The following is a 19,819-nucleotide window of genomic DNA, read 5'->3' on the forward strand; positions in this document are numbered from 1 at the left end:
CAAGCTGTCAGCACAGAGCCCTACGTGAGGCTTGAACTCACAAACCATGAGATCATGACCTGAGCTGAAGTTGTATGCTTAACTGACTGAGCCCCCTGCTGCCGGTGCCCCAAATTTGTGATATATTTTAAAGGAGGTTAAAGATTTGTTGAAGAGATCAATATGTGATATAAGAGCTAGAAAACAAGAAGGGCACTGTGATGTTTTTTGTCTGAGCAATGACATGGAAGATGGTTCCATTTAATGAGGTGGGGACCACCTATGTTTGTTGCTGAAAAGTAAAAAATTGGTTTTATAAGTCCTGAACTGATACCCAATTGGAGATGTCCAAAGTTGGAGATGTTGCATATATGAAGTTAAGGGAGAGACACAATAGTGGAATGCTTCCACATTTATTGGTCAGGAAAATGGGGCATATCCAACCAGGGAAGTGACCTTCCATTCCTAATTTGATCCATTCAATTTGAATATGTCAGTTACCTTAAATCGGTCTCAAGTATTTTACTTTTGTGACTTTATAAACTGTGCATCTTGTTGTGAATTCCCTTGTTCTCTTTTCTTGTCCTTCCATTTTCCCTTTAAAAGTCAGCTAAAGCCTTGTTTTCTCCGGGAAGTCTTCTCTGATTGCATTTACTCTTTGGTTGATATATTCTTACCCATGATCTTTGCATTGTGTAACCCTTTTCATAATATTTTTATTACATTGATGTGATTATTATGTATTTATCGCTGAGTATATGAAAGCATGGCTTAGTCAACTTGGAAACCGCAGCATCTATGAAACACTCCACACAAACAGGTAGTCCTTCTACATTCTTTAATTGAATTAATCAATAAAAAATTAATCTTATAATGCATTTAAGTGCCCCCCCCCGCCTTGTTTTGTAGATCACCTGCTTCTAATGTGAGAAGTCAGCTCCTATGCAGACTGGATGGCATCCAGAAACAACGTAACCCACTTTGTCCTCTTAGGCCTCACACAGGATGGAAAGGGACACAAGGTCCTCTTTATTATATTCTTGCTCTTCTATATTTTGACCGTGGTGGGCAACCTGCTCATTGTGGTGACTCTAGCTGTCAGTAAGACCCTGGGCTCAACTCTGTAGTTGTTTCTTGCTAACTTATCTTTTATGGATGTCATTTATTTCTCTACTATTTCCCCCAGATTGATTTCAGACTTGTTGTTTGGGAAAAACTCCATATCCTTCCAATCTTGTATGACCCAGCTATTTACAGAGCACCTTTTCGGTGGATCAGAGGTCATTCTTCTGCTGGTGATGGCTTATGACCGCTATGTGGCCATCTGTAAGCCCTTGTGTTATGTGGTTGTCATGAGGCAAGAGGTGTGTGTTGTGCTGCTGGTAGGGTCCTGGGTTGGAGGTTTTCTGCATTCAGCCATTCAAGTTAGCACGATTTATAGTCTCCCAATCTGTGGTCCCAATGTCATTGATCATTTCATCTGTGAAATGTACCCCTTACTGAGACTTGCCTGTACTGACACATATGTCATTGGCCTGTTAGTGGTGGCCAACGGAGGGATGATGTGCACAATTGTGTTTGTGCTCTTGCTCATCTCTTATGGTGTCATCTTGCACTCTCTAAAGAACCTTAGTCCGGAAGGGAGGCAGAAAGCCCTCCAGACCTGTGGTTCCCACATCACTGTGGTGGTCTTCTTCTTTGTGCCATGTATTTTCATGTATGTGAGACCTGCTAAGACCTTCCCCATTGACAAATCAGTGAGTGTGTTTTATACAGTCATAACCCCTATGCTGAACCCCGTGATCTATACTCTGAGAAATTCTGAGATGACAAATGCTATAACGCAGCTGTGGAGGAGAATGTGCACATGAAGTAGTGAGTGAGTGTATCATCCCTCAAGAAGGGAGTAACTTAGCATTAGGGCCAGTCTTCTCAAGTGTTGAAGTCCTTTTTACTGTAAATGCATTTACAGTTGGAGTCAATAAATAATCTGCAATGAAAACATAAGTGAAATACAGAGTTACGCTAATTCATAATTAGTTGCTCCATTTACTTTTATTACTCTTATTTTCATTCTTAATTTTATTTCTATTCAGTTTCTTGTCTTTTATTTATATTCTTTTCATTGTTAAAATATTTGTTGCTATATAGACTTTCTTCTCTATTTAATTTCTTTCCATTACATACGAGATTTTAATGTAATAGTTACTTTAAAAAAGTTTATTTATTCATTTTATGAGAGAGAGAGAGAGAGAGAGAGAGAGAGAGAGAGAGAGAGAGAGAGAGAGAAGAGTGGAGGTGGGGGACAGAGAGAGAACCCCCTACAGCCTCCTTGCTGTCAGTGCAAAGCCCTACACAGAACTCTATCTCATGAATCACAAGATCATGACCTGAGCTGAAGTCATGGGTAGGACACTTAAACAACTAAACCATCCAGGTGCCCCAACATTTTAAGATATATTTGAAAGTATAGTAGATAATAATAAACATTAAAAATAGAATCCATACTAAGGGGACATAGTATGGAATAAACATCCTCCCCATCTCTCACTGTATTCTCCCTGTTCTTCTATATGTAATCAGTATACTAAGAGTATCATTGTTTCTAAGACTTCTCAATTAATAATCTTTACTAATAAAATCATATTTCCATATATGTGTTTGTGTTTATGTCTCTGTGTATAACTTGTGCACTTACTACTCAGCCTCTGAAGATCTTTCCATATCAGTCTATAGATGTAATTCATTCTCAGGTTCCTCATACTGCCTAAAACTTCTCTATAAAGATACAGTAAAATTAGTGTTTCCAGTCCTTTTCATGTTCCTGAGCCTTTTTCTATGGTCAATAACTCTGTCTTTGTGAAAGTTTTCAAGTATGAGTTTTAGAAGTGGAATTGTTCCATCATTTGGTATGTGTATTTGAAATCGTTGATAATGGAGTTATTGCCCAAATATCATCCATGAGCTTGGACCAAATTACACTACTTCCCTTGGTCTAGAAAACACCTTTTTGTGCACATTCTCATCAACCAGTGCTTGACAACCATTTATGGTATTTTAGAATCTGATTAAAGGACTTGTGTTTCATTACTTTAATTGAAATTCAGTAACTATAATTGAACTTGAGCATCTATTCATATGTTTAAAATTATTATATTATTCTTTTGTGAATTATATATTAATGACTTTTACCTGCTTTATTTGATTGCTGATCTTTTCCACGTGGATTTGTGTGATTTAGTCATACAGTGATGAAGCTATCCCTTTCACCATTGTATGTGTATATTCAATTTGGATATGATTCAGTTTGGATATTATTATAGCATGCAGAATATTTTTGGTCATGTAGAAATATTATTACATTTATATAATCAAATCTCTTAATAATTTCTTTGGCTTTTGTATCTTGCTCAGAACATCTTTCACTATTTCAGTGTTAACAAAATATTCTTCCACATGCTTTCCAACATTTAACTTTTTCATTGTTTTGTGGTCATATATTTTACATTGAATTTTTTGATCCATCTACATTTTGATGTAAGGAGTTACTAGAGATTGAATTTTATTTATTTTTCTAGGTATTTGTACAGATGTATCCTTCTTTTCCCCCATTGCTTTGATACCCTAAGTTTGTATTCTAAAATACGGCATATGCTTAGATCCAATTAAGACTCTGTTATTTTCCATTTTTTTTATTCATGTGCCATTTAAGATACAATGTAATTGCACTTTATTTATAAGACACCTTGATATCTGACAAGCCTAGTACTCCATACTACTTCTTATCAGAACTGTGTCTATTCTTTCATATTTATGTTTTAACATAAAAATTTAATAGGTTACTCTAGTAAAAACTAAGTTTAATTAATATTTTCAATGCGATTTGATTTAGAAAGAGCTAATATCTTTAGAGAATTGAGAATTCTCATCCAAAAACTGGGTAGGTCTTTTCATTTAACAAACCTTCTTTGATATTCATATAGACCTAGTGTGTTTCTTTGTAAATGTAGTCTTTTTGAGTAAAGTTCTTTTATGCTCTTTTGCAAATAGAATCTTATATTATGTTTTCCAAGTGTCTGTTGTTTCAGTGTAGAAAATGTTTTTTCCCCACTTTTAAATAAGATATAATCTTCATAGTACATATTTCATCCTTTTTAGTCTAAGTTCCCCCAAGTTTTGACAAATACATACAGTTATGTATGGTATGGTAAACACCATCACCATCAGTATGTGAATGTTTCATCACCAAAAACATTTCTCCATGTATCTTTGTAGGCCCCTTCTACTCTGGCCTCTAGATCCTGGCCAATTCTGATCTATTTCTATCCCTGTTGTTCTATCTTTCCCAGAATGTCATATGAATTGAATCATCCAGATAGAGTCCTTTTTTCTTCTACCTTTATTGAGGTATAATTGACTAATTGAAATTGTATAGATTTAAGATGCAATATGTGATGATTTGATATATGTACACATTGTGGAGTGGTTACCACAATCAAACTCATGAACGCATCTATTACCTCACATATTTTTTCTTTTTTTTTAAATGGTAAGACCAGTTAAAATGTACTCTTAGCAAATTTCAAGTAAATAATAAGAGTATTATTAACCAGAGACACCATGCTGTATATTAGATCCTCAGAATTTATTCATCTTATAACTGAAAGTTTATAGGTTTTGAACATCATTTTGCCGACTCCTTGTGCCTGGCAATCAACAATTTCCCCTCTGCCTCTATAAATTTGACTTTTTTTTTGCTTCCACATATAAATGAGGTCATATAGTATTTGCCTTTATGTATCTGGCTTATTTCACTTAACGTCCTCCAGGTTCATCCATGTCTCAAAAGGCAGAATTTCTCTTTTTATGACTGAATAATATTCCACTGTTTATATATGCCTCATTTCTTTGTCCCTTCATCATTAACAGACACTTGGGTTGTTTTTGTATCTTGGCTATTGTGAATAACTCTTCAGTGAGCATGGGGGTGCAGATATCTCAAGATACTGATATCATTTCCTTTGGATATATATATACCTAGAGGTAGGATTGCTACATCATAGGAATAGTTCTACTTTTAATTATTTTAGGAATTTCCATACTGTTTTTCACAGTGGTTGCACCAATTTACATTCCCACCAACAGTTTATAAAGGTTTCACCTTTTCTACAGCCTCACCAACAAGCTTCTTTTATAAGGGTATTAATTTCATTCATGAGAGCTCTGCCCTCATGATCTAATCACCTCCCAAAGGCACACCTCCTAATACCATTACATTGGACATTAGGATTTGAAAATATGAGTTTTGGGGAATACAAATGTTCAAACAATAGCTCAGGTCTAATTTCATTCTTTTGCATATTGATATCCAGTTTTCCAAGCATAACAAAGTAACTTTCCTTTCTCCACAGTATGTTCCCGGCCCCGTTTTCAAAGATCAATTGACTGTATATACATGTAATTATTTCTGAGCTTTATTTTATATTCCATGGGTCTGCATACCTGTTTTAATGCCAGAACTATACTCTTGATTACCGTAATTTTGTAATATATTTTGTGATGTCTCTAGCTTTTTTCTTTCTTAAGATTGTTTTGGCTACATGGGGTCTTTGGAATTCTTTCTGAATTTTATGATTTTTTTTTCAGTTTCTGTGAAAATTGCCATTGGAGTTTTGATAGGGATTGTATTGAATCTGCAGATTAACTTGGATAGTATGGACATTTAAATAATATTTATTCTTTCAATCCATGAACACAGGATATCTTTCCTTTTATTTGTATCTTTAATTTCTTCATCAATGTCATATCATTTTAAGGGTACAAATTATTCATTTCCTTGGTTAAATTTATTCCTAAGTATTTTATTCTTTTTGATGGCATTATAAATGAGATTTTCTTAATTTGGTTTTTGGATGGTTAATTGCTAGTATGTGTAATGCAACTGGATTTTTAAACATTTTTTTATTAAAAATTTTTTTTAGATTTATTTATTTTTGAGAGACAGAGAGAGACAGAGCGTGAGCAGGAGAGGGACAGATGGAGACACAAAATCCGAAGCAGACTCCAGGCTCTGAGCTGTCAGCACAAAGCCTGATGCGGGGCTCGAACCCATGAACCATGAGATCATGACCTGAGCCAAAGTCAGATGCTTAACTGACTGAGCCACGCAGGTGCCCCTACAGCTGGATTTTGTATATTGATTTTGGATTTTGCTACTTCATTGAATTTGTTTATTAGTTCTAACAGTTTTTGGTGGAACATTTAGGGTTATTTATATATAAGATCATGTCCAGTATGTAGTCTTTTCAATCTGGCTTCTTTCTCTTACTATTATGCATTTAAGAGTTATGGATATCACTGTGTTTATGAGTAGTTCATTGATTTTTATTGCTGAGCACTATTCCATCTTATGGATATATGAGAGTCTGTTTATCCCTTTTTCGGTTGAGAGGTATTGGGTTATTTTCAGATATTTGAAATTATGAGTGAAACTACTATAAATATTCATGTATGGGTTTTTGCATGAATGTAAGTTCCCATTACAATTGGATACGTTCCTAAGAGCAGGCAAGATGGGTCTTATGGTGAGTGTATAATTTCATAAAACACTTTTACACTGTTTTCCAAAGGGTAGCATATTACCAGCAGAGAATAACATTTCTAGGTTTTCTCTACCTTTGTCAGAACTTGGTATTGTCAAGTTTTTAATTCTGTCCTTTGACTAGGTCAGTAGTGATGCCTTGTTGTGGTTTTGCTTTGTATTTCCTGAATAGTTAATGATTTTGGACAGTTTTCATGTGCTGTTTTGCCACTTATGTATCTTCTTTGGTGAAATGTCTGCTCAGTTCTTTGGACTATTATATGCTGAGTTGTTTATTATTCTTGAAATTTGAGAGTTCTTTATGGGTTTTGAAAACAAGCCCTTGTTCAGATATATAATTTGCAAATGTTTTCTTGCAGTCTGTTCTTGTCTTTTCATTTTCATTTTTTTAAAAATTTTTTTCAACGTTTTTTATTTATTTTTGGGACAGAGAGAGACAGAGCATGAATGGGGGAGGGGCAGAGAGAGAGGGAGACACAGAATCGGAAACAGGTCCGAGCCATCAGCCCAGAGCCTGACGCGGGGCTCGAACTCACGGACCGCGAGATCGTGACCTGGCTGAAGTCAGACGGTTAACCGACTGCGCCACCCAGGCACCACTCATTTTCATTTTTTAAAAATAAACTTATTACCAAGTTGGTTTCCATACAACACCCAATGCTCATCCCAACAGGTGCCCTCCTCAATGCCCATCAACCACTTTCCCCTCCTTCCCACCCCACATCAACCCTCAGTTTATTCTCAGTTTTTAAGAGTCTCTTATGGTTTGCCTCCCTCCCTCTCTAACTTTTCCCCTCCTTTTCCCTCCCCCCATGGTCTTCTGTTAAGTTTCTCAGGATCCACATAAGAGTGAAAACATATGGTATCTGTCTCTCTCTGTATGACTTATTTCACTTAGCATAACACGCTCCAGTTCCATCCACGTTGCTACAAAAGGCCATGTTTCATTCTTTCTCATTGCCACGTAGTATTCCATTGTGTATATAAACCACAATTTCTTTATCCATTCATCAGTTGATGGACATTTAGGCTCTTTCCATAATTTGGCTATTGTTGATAGTGCTGCTATGAACATTGGGGTAGAATGCCCAATGCATTCTACAAGTGCCCCTATGCATCAGTACTCCTGTATCCTTGGGTAAATTCCTAGCAGTGCTATTGCTGGGTCATAGGATAGATCTATTTTTAATTTTTTGAGGAACCTCCACACTGTTTTCCAGAGTGGCTGCACCAGTTTGCATTCTCATCAACAGTGCAAGAGGGTTCCCGTTTCTCCACATCCTCGCCAGCATCTATAGTCTCCTGATTTGTTCATTTTAGCCACTCTGACTGGCATGAGGTAGTATCTGAGTGTGGTTTTGATTTGTATTTCCCTGATGAGGAGCGACGTTGAGCATCTTTTCATGTGCCTGTTGGCCAATTGAATGTCTTCTTTAGAGAAGTGTCCATTCATTTCTTCACTGGATTATTTGTTTTTCGGGTGTAGCGTTTGGTGAGTTCTTTATAGATTTTGAATACTAGCCCTTTATCCGATATGTCATTTGCAAATATCTTTCCCCATTCCGTCGGTTGCCTTTTAGTTTTTTGATTGTTTCCTTTGCAGTGCAGAAGATTTTTATCTTCATGAGGTCCCAATAGTTAATTTTTGCTTTTAATTCCCTTGCCTTTGGAGATGTGTCAAGTAAGAAATTGCTGCGGCTGAGGTCAGAGAGGTCTTTTCCTGCTTTCTCCTCTAGGGTTTTGATGGTTTCCTGTCTCACATTCAGGTCCTTCATCGATTTTGAGTTTACTTTTGTGAATGGGGTAAGAAAGTGGTCTAGTTTCATCCTTCTGCATGTTGCTGTCCAGTTCTCCCAGCACCATTTGTTAAAGAGACTGCCTTTTTTCCATTGGATATTCTTTCATGCTTTATCAAAGATTAGTTGGCCATACTTTTGTGGGTCCAATTCTGGAGCCTGTATTCTATTCCATTGGTGTATGTGTTTGTTTTTGTGCCAATACCATGCTGTCTTGATGACAGCTTTGTAGTAGAGGCTAAAGTCTGGGATTGTGATGCCTCCTGCTTTGGTCTTCTTCAATATTACTTGGCTATTTGGGGTCTTTTGTGGTTCCATACAAATTTTAGGATTGCTTGTTCTAGCTTTGAGAAGAATGCTGGTGAAATTTTGATTCGGATTGCATTGAATGTGTAGATAGCTTTGGGTGGTATTGACATTTTAACAATATTTATTCTTCCAATCCTTGAGGATAGAATGTTATTCCATTTCTTTGTATCTTCTTCAATTTCTTTCATAAGCTTTCTATAGTTTTCAGTATACAGATCTTTTACATCTTTGGTTAGGTTTATTCCTAGATACTTTATGATTCTTGGTGCAATTGTGAATGGGATCAGTTTCTTTATTTGTCTTTCTGTTGCTTCATTATTAGTGTATAAGCATGCAACTGATTTCTGTACATTGATTTTGTATCCTGCAACTTTGCTGAATTCATGTATCAGTTCTAGCAGACTTTTGGTGGAGTCTATCAGGTTTTCCATGTATAATATCATGTCATCTGCAAAAAGTGAAAGCTTGATTTCATCTTTGCCAATTTTGATGCTTTTGATTTCCTTTTGTTGTCTGATTGCTGATGCTGGAACTTCCAACACTATGTGAAACAACAGCGGTGAGAGTGGACATCTCTGTCGTGTTCCTGAATTCAGGGGGGAAGCTCTCAGTTTTTCCCCATTGAGTATGATGTTAACTGTGGGATTTTCTTAAATGACTTTTATAGTGTTTAAGTATGTTCCTTCTATCCTGACTTTCTCGAGCATTTTTATTAAGAAAGGATGCTGAATTTTGTCAAATGATTTTTCTGCATCGATTGACAGGATCATATGGTTCTGTTCTTTTCTTTTATTAATGTGATGTATCACATTGGTTGATTTGCGAATATTGAACCAGCCCTGCAGCCCAGGAATGAATCCGACTTGATCATGGTGAATAATTCTTTTTATATGCTGTTGAAGTTGATTTTCTAGTATCTTGTTGAGAATTTTGGCATCTGTATTTATCAGGGATATTGGCCTGTAGTTCTCTTTTTTTGCTGGGTCTCTGTCTGGTTTGGGAATCAAAGTAATTCTGGATTCATAGAATGAGTGTGGAAGTTTTCCTTCCCTTTCTGTTTTTTGGAACAGCTAGAGAACGATCAGTATTATCTCTGCCTTAAATGTCTGGTAGATTCCCCAGGGAAGCCATCTGGTCCTGGACTCTTATTTGTTGGGAGATTTTTGATAACTGATTCAATTTCTTCGCTGGTTATGGGTCTGTTCATGTTTGCTATTTCTTCCTGTTTGAGTTTTGGAAGTGTGTGGGTGTTAGGAATTTGTCCATTTCTTCCAGGTTGTCCAGTTTGTTGGCATATAATTTTCCATAATATTCCCTGATAATTGCTTGTATTTCTGAGGGATTGGTTGTAATAATTCCATTTTCATTCATGATTTTATCTATTTGGGTCATCTCCCTTTTCTTTTTGAGAAGCCTGGCTAGAGGTTTGTCAATTTTGTTTATTTTTTCAAAAAACCAACTCTTGGTTTCATTGATCTGCCCTACAGTTTTTTTTAGATTCTATATTGTTTATTTCTGCTCTGATCTTTATTATTTCTCTTCTTCTGCTGGGTTTGGGGTGTCTTTGCTGTTCTGCTTCTATTTCCTTTGGTGTGCTGTTAGATTTTGTATTTTATATTTTTCTTGTTTCTTGAGATAGGCCTGGATTGCAGAGTATTTTCCTCTCAGGACTGCCTTCGCTGCATCCCAAAGCATTTGGATTTTTGTATTTTCATTTTCGTTTGTTTCCATATATTTTTAAATTTCTTCTCTAATTGCCTGGTTGACCCACTCATTCTTTAGTAGGGTGTTCTTTAACCTGCATGCTTTTGGAGGTTTTCCAGACTTTTTCCTGTAGTTGATTTCAAGTTTCATAGCATTGTGGTCTGAAAGTGTGCATGATTATGATCTCAATTCTTGTATACTTATGAAGGGCTGTTTTGTGACCCAGTATGTGATCTATTTGGGGAATGTTCCATGTGCACTCAAGAAGAAAGTATAGTCTGTTGCTTTGGGATGCAGAGTTCTAAATATATCTGTCAAGTCCATCTGATCCAATGTATCATTCAGGGCCCTGGTTTCTTTATTGATGCTGTGTCTAGATGATCTATCCATTTCTGTAAGTGGGGTGTTAAAGTCCCCTACAATACCACATTCTTGTCAATAAGGTTGCTTATGTTTGTGAGTAGTTGTTTTATATATTTGGGGGCTCCTGTATTCAGCACATAGACATTTATAATTGTTCGTTATTCTTGATGGATAGACCCTGTAATTATTATATAATGCCCTTCTTCAACTCTTATTACAACCTTTAATTTAAAGTCTAGTTTGTCTGAAGGGTTAGTATCAAAAATCTATAAAGAGCTCACCAAACTCCACACCCAAAAAACAAATAATCCAGTGAAGAAATGGGCAGAAAACATGAATAGATACTTCTCTAAAGAAGACATCCAGAGGGCCAACAGGCACATAAAAAGATGCTCAACATCACTCCTCATCAGGGAAATACAAATCAAAACCACACTCAGATACCACCTCACGCCAGTCAGAGTGGCCAAAATGAACAAATCAGGAGACTATAGATGCTGGAGAAATGGGAACCCTCTTGCACTGTTGGTGGGAATGCAAATTGGTGGAGCCACTCTGGAAAACAGTGTGGAGGTTCCTCAAAAAATTAAAAATAGACCTACCCTATGACCCAACAGTAGCACTGCTAGGAATTTACCCAAGGGATACAGGAGTACTGATGCATAGGGGCACTTGTACCCCAATGTTTATAGCAGCACTCTCAACAATAGCCAAATTATGGAAAGAACCTAAATGTCCATCAACTGATGAATGGATAAAGAAATGGTGGTTTATATACACAGTGGAGTACTATGTGGCAATGAGAAAGAATGAAATATGGCCCTTTGTAGCAACGTGGATGGGACTGGAGAGTGTTATGCTAAGTGAAATAAGCCATACAGAGAAAGACAGATACCATATGTTTTCACTCTTATGTGGATCCTGAGAAACTTAACAGAAACCCATAGGGGAGGGGAAGGAATAAAAAGAGTTGAGAGTGGGAGAGAGCCAAAGCATAAGAGGCTCTTAAAAACTGAGAATAAACTGAGGGTTGATGGGGGGTGGGAGGGAGGGGAGGGTGGGTGATGAATGTTGAGGAGGGCACCTTTTGGGATGAGCACTGGGTGTTGTATGGAAACCAATTTGACAATAAATTAAAAAAAAATAACGTCTAGTTTGTCTGATATAAGTATGGCTACTCCAGCTTTCTTTTGACTTCCAGTAGCATGATAGATAGTTCTCCATCCCCTCACTTTCAATCTGAAGGTGTCCTCAGGTCTAAAATGAGTCTCTTGTAGACAGCAAATAGATGGGTCTTGTTTTTTTTTATCCATTCTGATACCTTATGTCTTTTGGTTGGAGCATTTATTCCATTTACATTCAGTGTTATTATGAAAGATGTGGGTTTAGAGTCATTGTGATGTCTGTAGTTTTCATGCTTGTAGTGATGTCTCTGATACTTTGTAGTCCTTGCAATATTTCACTCACAGAGTCCCCCTTAGGATCTCTTGTAGGGCTGGTTTAGTGGTGAGGAATTCCTTCAGTTTTTGTTTGTTTGGGAAAACCTTTATCTCTCCATCTATTCTGAATGACAGACTTGCTGGATAAAGGATTCTCGGCTGCATATTTTTTCTGTTGATCACATTGAAGATTTCCTGCCATTCTTTTCTGGCCTGCCAAGTTTCAGTAGATAGGTCTTCCACTAGTCTTATGGGTCTCCCTTTATAATTTAGAGCCTGTTTATCACTAGCTGCTTTCAGAATTCTCTATTTATCCTTGTATTTTGCCAGTTTCACTATATGTCATGCAGAAGATCGATTCAAGTTATGTCTGAAGGGAGTTCTCTGTGCCTCTTGGATTTCAATGCCTATTTCCTTCCCCAGATCAGGGAAGTTCTCAGCTCTGATTTGTTCAAGTATACCTTCAGCCCCTTTCTCTCTCTCTTCTTTTTCTGGAATTCCTATGATAGGGATATTGTTCCGTTTGATTGCATCACTTAGTTCTCTAACTCTCCCCTCATACTCCTGGGCTTTATTATCTCTCTTTTTCTCAGCTTCCTCTTTTTCCATAATTTTATCTTCTAATTCACCTATTCTCTCCTCTGCCTCTTCAATCCGTGCTATGGCCACCTCCATTTTATTTTGCACTTCATTTATAGCATTTTTTAGTTCCTCATGACTATTTTTTAGTTCCTTGATCTCTGTAGCAATAGATTCTCTGCTGTCCTCTATGCTGTTTTCAAGCCCAGTGATTAATTTTATGACTATTATTCTAAATTATTCTATTATTCTAAATTATTCTATTATTCTATTTTTCTAAATTATTCTAATTTCTTAAATAGGTTTTGATCAATTTGTTAGCTGTCACTACTTCCTGGAGTTTCTTTTGAGGAGCATTCTTCTGTTTCGTCATTTTGGCTAGTCCCTGTGGTAGCTCCAAACTGCAGGGCACCTCCTCTGTGTTGTCCAGAGGAAAATTTGTTGGTGGGTGCGGCTGCAGTCAGAACTGATGTCTGACCCCAGCCCACTGCTGGGGCCACAGACTAATGTGTACCTTTTCTTCCCCTCTCCCAGGGGCAGGACTCACTGTGGAGTGGTGTGGCCCCTGTCTGGGCTGCTTCCACACTGCCAGGCTTGTGCTACTTTGATGGGATCTGGCCAAGGGCATATTAGCCGGGGTGGATCTGCAAGGTGTACAGGGGTGGGAGGGGCAGGTGTAGCTCACTTTGCTGTTGGTGGTCCCCTGCGGGAGGAGCCCTGCAGCACCGGGAGGGAGGCAGGCCCGTCAGAGGGATGGATCCACAGAAGCACAGTGTTGGGCGTTTGCCTGGTGCAGGCAAGTTGGTGAGGGGAACTGCTTCCCTTTGGAATTTCAGCTGGGGGATGGAGAGGGAAATGGCGCTTGCCAGTGCCTTTGTTCCCCAGCTGAGCTCTGTCCTTTTGGGGCTCAACAACTCTCCCTCCTGGTATCCTCTCGCCCTCCCTGCTCTCTGACAGCAGAGATGTTGACTTTTAACATTCCAGATGTTAAGTCCCTCTGGCTGTCAGAACTCATAGAGTCCGGACCTTCTGCTTTTGCATTCCAGACTTTGGGGGCTCTGCTTTGCTGGTTGGACTGCCCCTCCACCGCCCCTGCTCCCTCCTGCCAGTCCGTGTAGCACGCACCACCTCTCTGCCCTTCCTATCCTCTTCTGTGGGCCTCTTGTCTATGCTTAGCTCCAGGGAGTTTGTTCTGCTAGTCTTCTGGCAGTTTTCTGGGTTATTTAGGCCAATGTGGATGGAATCTACACAATCAGCAGGAAGAGGTGAGCCTAGCATCCTCATACATCACCATCTTCCTGTCCCCCCCTTTTTTTAAAGCAAGCTCTATGCCCAATGTGGGGCTTGAACTCACAACCCTGAGATCAAGAGTGGTTTGCACTACCCACTGAACCAGCCAGTCAGTCACCTCCAGAATACTTCTTTTCTGTAAGGCTTGGGAGAAGTGACTCATTTTCTTCAAAATATTTTCTGAAGTGCAGAATTTCTGTGTTATGGAATCCAATTCATCATTTTTTAAAATTTAAACATGGTTTTATTGTCATACCTAGGAAATCTTTGCCTGATTTAAGGTCACAAACATCTCTGATGTTCACATTGAGAAGTCCTATAGTTTTAGGTTAAACATTTAACTTTGTGAGCCATTTTGGATTAAATTTTATTTATGGTTTGAGGTATTGATCAAAAGTTCCCTTTTTGCAAATAGGTATCTTATTATTGCAGAGCCATTTGTTGAAAAGACTATCATTTCTATCCTGAATTGCCTCTGTGCATTTGTCAAAAGTCATTAAATATGAGGGTCTGTCTGTAGACTTCTCCATTTCATTGATCTCATATGTATCTTTTTTCCAATACTGTATATTGAGTCTAGAAAGCAGATAGTACAAGTTCTTAAACTTGTTCTTTTCAAAATTAATTTTGGCTATTCTAGTTATTTGACCTTTCTATATAAATTTTTGAATCAGCTTGTTAATTTTTACACACACACACACACACACACACACACACACACACAACTTAGTGGGATTTGTTGAGAATTGCCTTGAATCTACAGATCGATATGAGGAGATTTGAGATTTTAATAATAATGAGTGTTCAAGTTCCTGACTATGGTATATGTCTCCACATATTTAGTTTTCCTTTGTCATTTTCATCAGTATTTTGTAGTGTAAGCATCTTACAGCATGTATTTATGTATTTTATGCCTAACGATTTCACAATTTGTATTGTTAATTTAGATGGTGCATTTAAAAATTACAATTTCAAATTGCTTTTTTTGTTAGTTTATAGATATATGATTAATTTTTTTGACCATGTATGTATCCTATGACCTTATTATACTCATAGTAGTTGTTTTTGTAGGTTCTTTGAGATTTTCTAGGTAATCAACTATTTTGTTTGTGAATAGGGAGATTTTAATTCCATTCTTTCCAGTACGATGCATTTTATTTCTTTATTTTGCCTGTTTGCTCCCATTAGGACTTACATCTGGTGTTGAGTAGGAATGGTGAGAGAGGCCATCCTTGTTCATGATCTTAAGAAAAGCATTTAGGTTTCCGTGATTAAGTATGATGTTAACTATAGGGTTTTGGAGATGCCTCGTAACATATTGGAAAAGTTAACTTCTATTCCTAATCTGCCAAAGGTGTTTCTCATGACTAGACGTTGCATTTTGTCTCTGTATTACTATTTTTTAGTACAAACTGGGTGTCCAAGGGCTGACTTTCAGTAGATTGCCGTGAGAGAGCTGCTGTGCTATGTATGAAGCCTTGACCTAGAAGTGGGTCATCTATAAATGGTTTAGTACAAATTTCTCCATGAATGTGCTCTGCGTGACAGGTGAGGGGGTGGTACCTTTCTGGCCATGCCCTGTTTCCTGGGATCCAGGGCTCTCAGTACCAGACCTCGGTCCCCATGTGTGGTGAGGCATACTGCATCACAGAGGGCTAGAAAAGCAATATGCGTATGGGGATGGTTGGGGACTCAGAGAATTGGGAGTTTTCTTTTAAAATAATCTATTTTCTTGAACAGTTTAAACGGTTTTGGGATGACATTTTATTTGAAGGTTTGTGAGTAACAATTACACCTAGCATTTATTGTCGATTATTTTGGGGGAACTTTTCTAAACACATGTATGTTTACTCATTTGTTCCTTATAATGACACGATGAGATTGATAGTATAATTGGGCCCATTTTCTTCTTGTAGAGTTGGAGGTTTTGGGGGGTTAAGTAACTTACTGATGGCCACCACCCTGAGAGAGTGTCAATGCCAGAATCAATTCAATGTGTTGTTAATCACAACCTACAGCTGCTTCTTAGCTGGAATTCTCCCAAGTGTTTGGTCCACTTCATTGATTTCTTTCACAGACATCAGTCCATTAATTTTTCTTTCTTTACCATTTTTTAGTTTAGGTAAATTATATTTCCTTAGATAATTGTCCATTTCATTCAGGCTTTCAACTTTATTTGCATAAATTGAGTGGATAGTATCTAATGACTCTTATTTTTTGCTGTGCCTGGAGATGTATCTTCTTTTTTTTTTTTTAACACTTTGTTTATTTTGAGAGACAGGGAGAGACAGAGCACGAGCAGGGGAAGGACAGAAAGAGAGGGAGACACAGAATCCGAAGCAGGCTCCAGGCTCTGAGCTGTCAACACAGAGCCCAATGCGGGGCTCAAACTCACAAACCCTGAGATCATGACCTGAGCCGAAGTTGGTTGCTTAACCTACTGAGCCACCCAGGCGCCCCTCCTCTTTATAGTTTTTTAATTAAAAAAACATGATAAGTCTGTCATAATTTCAGACTTATGCAGCCCTATTTATTCTAGAAGTCTGAACAACAGAATTGTAAAGGGTCAAGGGTTATTTGTATTTGGAAAGCCCAGGTTTTAGCTTTCCCTTTCCTACTTTACTTTTATTTTAGTGTTCATTTATTTATTGAGAGAGAGAGAGAGAAAGAGAGGGAGAGAGTGAGAATCCCAAGCAGGCTCCACACTCATGGAGCCTGACGCAGGGCTCGATCTCACAACTGTGAGATCATAACCTGAGTTTAAATCAAGACTAACAAGATTAACAGACTGAACCCCCAAGGCACCCCTATCTTTCCCTACTTTCAACTGATATTTGCCCCCATAAGAGGGAAATATCCTCCTAGACACAATAAAATAACAGGACAGGCAGCTTGTTTGTGCCATGCACGTTGAGTGCTGAAGTCTCATTATTATTCTCCTTCTCCTCTCCTTCTCACAGAAAGATACTAAGAGAGAGAAAATTCTAAAGAGCTGTTAGGATCCCCCTGGATTGTTCATCAGAGTAGGGATCAGTGCTGCATTTGAGGAAACTACTTGAACCTGGGTGGAGTTTTCCTGGGTACATTAGGGAGGAGTGCCGGGTACTCATTGGTCCAGGAGTGGTGCTTGTTCTCCCAGCTGGGCAACCTCCTAGTTCACAGGGCAGGGCACTGGGTTGAGTAAATTACAAAGATCATGCCCCAGTAGTGGGATGTAATTAGCACTATGCTGAGCGCTGTTCCAAACCTGCCTCGTAAACATTAACAGTAAGAATTTTAAAAAATCCAAAAGAAACTAAATATTGTCTTCAAGATTTTGTGTCTCTGCTAATGTGAGATATTAGTCTGATTATTTTTCTTATAATTCCCTTAATATCTTCTTATTATTGTTTCTTTCTGGTATTAGGGTTATGCTGAGTGCATAAAATGAGTCGAAGTATTTTAATTTCCCCACACTCCCTGAACTTGTTTATATAAGATTGGTACTATATTTTAATTAATTTTTATATAGAATCCTTGATAAAGCTGTATAGGAGTGAAATTTTATTTTGGAGGGGAAGGATTTTTTTTAGGTTTATTTGAGTAATCTATATACCCTGCATGGGGCTTGAACTCACAACCCCAAGACTGAGAGCTACATGCTCCCCCAACAGAGGGAGTCACCCTGGGAGGGGAAGAATTTTAAAGAAATAATTTAATGGTATTAGAATATTCCATTAAAAATATTATTATTTGACTTAAGTAACCTTTACACCAATGGCGGGCTGGAACTCATCACTCTGGGATCCAGTGTGGCAGGTTCTACTGATTGACCCAGCCAGGTGCCCCAGGTTATTCATTTTTAATTATTTTTCTGTGCCTGTTTAGAAAGTCATATATTTCATAGCAGTGGTCCACTTTCTAACTGACAAGTTTGCCAACATAAAACCATTTATGATATTCTTTTGTTATCTTTTTCACATCAGTAGAATGCAGTAATGGCTCTCCCTTCATTCTTGATTCTGATCCTTTTTCTTTCTCTTAGTTTTTCTTAATCCATTTAGCTAAGAACATCAATCTTATGAATCTTTTGAGGAACATATTCCTGGATTTATAGATTTTTTCTGTTTTATTTTAATACTCTTCTACTTTCTATTTAATTTCTCTTTCCACGATTTATTTTATTTACTATTTCTATCCTACAATGTTCTCTGGGTTTATTTTGCTTTCCCTTTTTTCAGGTTCTTAGGATGGAAGCTTACTTCATTTCTGTAATATCTCTTGTTTTCTAGTACTTCTACCTAAAGCTCTACATTTCTTTCTAAGCACTCCTTTAGCTGTATCCAGCGCGCGCGCGCACACACACACACACACACACATCTTTCATTATCTTTCTGTTGAAATTTTATTTTAAAAACTATTCACTGGTATTTCTTCTTTAATCCATGGTAATTCAGATTTATGTTGCTCAATTTGTAAATAATTAGGAAACATTGTTATATTTTTGTTATCAATTTCCAGCTGAATTTCATTATATATATTCTGTATGATTTAAGTTCTTTGAAATGCATTGCAACTTGTTTTCTGGGCTCCTGTGTATCTGTTTTGGTGAGCTTTCCCTGGGCACCCCGAGATAGTGGAATCCTCCCACACTCTTTTTTCCCTCCCCCCCCCCCCCCAATACTGACACGGATGCTATCAACTTACCTGTGTGCCACTATGTGACAAACTCAAGACTATCCTTTTAGGGGAGAAGCTTGCCTTATCTACATTAGAGATGGTTTTAAATGGCTTATTATGAAATTTGTTTTCATCATCTTCTGGAAGTCAGTGCAGTTTCTGTGGGCAAAGACGTAGCTTAAACCTAACTGACACACCTTTGTCTATTTTGAAAGTCATGATTTAAAGAAGAGAGTGTTTACATGTTTTATTCCTGCCCACACTGGACATTTCCCTTTTGGTGACTCAATCTCAAGTTGTTCTTTTGTGATCCACCCCGTCCCCTCACCCTAAGGACGTGTTTCTGCAAGTCCTGTTGTACATGGTGATTATTCTGCTGGCATCTCTGGAGATGCAGGGTCTACTCTCAAAATTATGATGAAGGTCCCAATGAATTTAATTAGGGAAAAATGACTCTTGGAGATGCACCAATTGAATGACTCATCCATATGTGTTGTAGTCCAACCCCAGATAAAGTGTTTACAGATATTTGTCTTGACCTCAGAGAGTGTTTGTATCACTGTTCACACAACTGGCTTTTTCAGGAATTGAAATGATGGACTCAGAACATAATGAAGTATGTATATGAGTTATTCTCCATCATTCAGGAAATCCAAAATTTTACTGTGCTTTGTGAAGACAGGCCAGTGTAATTGATAGAGAATTGAATGTCGTCAAAGGATATTTCACTATTTTACTTATATTGACATAAAAACCAAACCACATAACCTTTGTTTAAACAAATCACAATTTTATCTCCTATAAAGCTGACCTTTTTTTTTAACCTCACAATGTTTGTTTAACATTCACTTGTTGTTAGAACAAATTCTGCCAACAATGAAGATTTGGGGTCTCTTTGTTCCCAGTCGAGATTCAGACTTGTTTAGGTTACAGGACCTTCGTATTTGTTTTAAAAGAACCCGGCAATTTAAGGGGTAGCCTTTTTCTGAAAGACTGAAATGACTGAGATTTTCTGCAAGCATGGAAAACATTGTTCACATGGAAACAGTTCAAGGTCCAGTGATGGTGCATGTGTTTTCCTGCTCTGTGTGCACAGAGGT

General features: G+C 37.7%; 1 pseudogene; it reads left to right on the plus strand.

Moving 5' to 3' along the window:
* The first annotated feature begins 932 nt into the window (after nt 1-932).
* On the plus strand, nt 933-11,127 carry LOC131488775 (olfactory receptor 4A47-like; annotated as a pseudogene).
* Nucleotides 11,128-19,819: the final 8,692 nt, after the last annotated feature.

The sequence above is a fragment of the Neofelis nebulosa genome, chromosome 10, assembly GCF_028018385.1.
Source record: "Neofelis nebulosa isolate mNeoNeb1 chromosome 10, mNeoNeb1.pri, whole genome shotgun sequence".
NCBI lineage: Eukaryota > Metazoa > Chordata > Mammalia > Carnivora > Felidae > Neofelis > Neofelis nebulosa.